The sequence below is a fragment of the Oncorhynchus keta genome, chromosome 28, assembly GCF_023373465.1.
Source record: "Oncorhynchus keta strain PuntledgeMale-10-30-2019 chromosome 28, Oket_V2, whole genome shotgun sequence".
In the NCBI taxonomy this organism is placed as follows: Eukaryota; Metazoa; Chordata; class Actinopteri; order Salmoniformes; family Salmonidae; genus Oncorhynchus; species Oncorhynchus keta.
The window spans coordinates 10,220,268-10,222,767 of record NC_068448.1 but is presented as its reverse complement, the minus strand read 5'-3'; positions in this window follow the sequence as shown (position 1 = coordinate 10,222,767).

Sequence of the window (2,500 nt, the reverse complement as noted above, 5' to 3'; positions counted from 1 at the left end):
TGGTGGGGGCAATAGATTACGGCAGGTGGTGGGAGGGTAATAGATTACGGCAGGTGGTGGGAGGGTAATAGATTACGGCAGGTGGTGGAGGGTAACAGATTACGGCAGGTGGTGGGAGGGTAATAGATTACGGCAGGTGGTGGGAGGGGATTACGGCAGGTGGTGGAGGGTAATAGATTACGGCAGGTGGTGGGAGGGTAATAGATTACGGCAGGTGGTGGGAGGGTGGAATAGATTACGGCAGGTGGTGGGAGGGTAATAGATTACGGCAGGTGGTGGGAGGGTAATAGATTACGGCAGGTGGTGGGAGGGTAATAGATTACGGCAGGTGGTGGGAGGGATTACGGCAGGTGGTGGAGGGTAGATTACGGCAGGTGGTGGGAGGGTAATAGATTACGGCAGGTGGTGGGAGGGTAATAGATTACGGCAGGTGGTGGGAGGGTAATAGATTACGGCAGGTGGTGGGAGGGTAATAGATTACGGCAGGTGGTGGGAGGGTAATAGATTACGGCAGGTGGTGGGAGGGTAATAGATTACGGCAGGTGGTGGGAGGGTAATAGATTACGGCAGGTGGTGGGAGGGTAATAGATTACGGCAGGTGATGGGAGGGTAATAGATTACGGCAGGTGGTGGGAGGGTAATAGATTACGGCAGGTGATGGGAGGGTAATAGATTACGGCAGGTGGTGGGAGGGTAATAGATTACGGCAGGTGGTGGGAGGGTAATAGATTACGGCAGGTGGTGGGAGGGTAATAGATTACGGCAGGTGGTGGGAGGGTAATAGATTACGGCAGGTGGTGGGAGGGTAATAGATTACGGCAGGTGGTGGGAGGGTAATAGATTACGGCAGGTGATGGGAGGGTAATAGATTACGGCAGGTGGTGGGAGGGTAATAGATTACGGCAGGTGGTGGGAGGGTAATAGATTACGGCAGGTGGTGGGAGGGTAATAGATTACGGCAGGTGGTGGGAGGGTAACAGATTACGGCTGGTGGTGGGAGGGTAATAGATTACGGCAGGTGGTGGGAGGGTAATAGATTACGGCAGGTGGTGGGAGGGTAATAGATTACGGCAGGTGGTGGGAGGGTAATAGATTACGGCAGGTGGTGGAGGGTAATAGATTACGGCAGGTGGTGGGAGGGTAATAGATTACGGCCGGTGGTGGGAGGGTAATAGATTACGGCAGGTGGTGGGAGGGTAATAGATTACGGCAGGTGATGGGAGGGTAATAGATTACGGCAGGTGGTGGGAGGGTAATAGATTACAGCAGGTGGTGGGAGGGTAATAGATTACGGCAGGTGGTGGGAGGGTAATAGATTACAGCAGGTGGTGGGAGGGTAATAGATTACAGCAGGTGGTGGGAGGGTAATAGATTACGGCAGGTGGTGGGAGGGGTGGTGGGAGATTACGGCAGGTGGTGGGAGGGTAATAGATTACGGCAGGTGGTGGGAGGGTAATAGATTACGGCAGGTGGTGGGAGGGTAATAGATTACGGCAGGTGGTGGGAGGGTAATAGATTACGGCAGGTGATGGGAGGGTAATAGATTACGGCAGGTGGTGGGAGGGTAATAGATTACGGCAGGTGGTGGGAGGGTAATAGATTACGGCAGGTGATGGGAGGGTAATAGATTACGGCAGGTGGTGGGAGGGTAATAGATTACGGCAGGTGGTGGGAGGGTAATAGATTACGGCAGGTGGTGGGAGGGTAATAGATTACGGCAGGTGGTGGGAGGGTAATAGATTACGGCAGGTGGTGGGAGGGTAACAGATTACGGCAGGTGGTGGGAGGGTAATAGATTACAGCAGGTGGTGGGAGGGTAATAGATTACGGCAGGTGGTGGAGGGTAATAGATTACGGCAGGTGGTGGGAGGGTAACAGATTACGGCAGGTGGTGGGAGGGTAATAGATTACGGCAGGTGGTGGGAGGGTAATAGATTACGGCTGGTGGTGGGAGGGTAATAGATTACGGCAGGTGATGGGAGGGTAATAGATTACGGCAGGTGATGGGAGGGTAATAGATTACGGCTGGTGGTGGGAGGGTAATAGATTACGGCAGGTGATGGGAGGGTAATAGATTACGGCAGGTGATGGGAGGGTAATAGATTACGGCAGGTGGTGGGAGGGTAATAGATTACGGCAGGTGGTGGGAGGGTAATAGATTACGGCAGGTGGTGGGAGGGTAATAGATTACGGCAGGTGGTGGGAGGGTAATAGATTACGGCAGGTGGTGGGAGGGTAATAGATTACGGCAGGTGATGGGAGGGTAATAGATTACGGCAGGTGATGGGAGGGTAATAGATTACGGCAGGTGGTGGGAGGGTAATAGATTACGGCAGGTGGTGGGAGGGTAATAGATTACGGCAGGTGGTGGGAGGGTAACAGATTACGGCAGGTGGTGGAGGGTAATAGATTACGGAGGTGATGGGAGGGTAATAGATTACGGCAGGTGGTGGGAGGGTAATAGATTACGGCAGGTGGTGGGAGGGCAACAGATTACGGC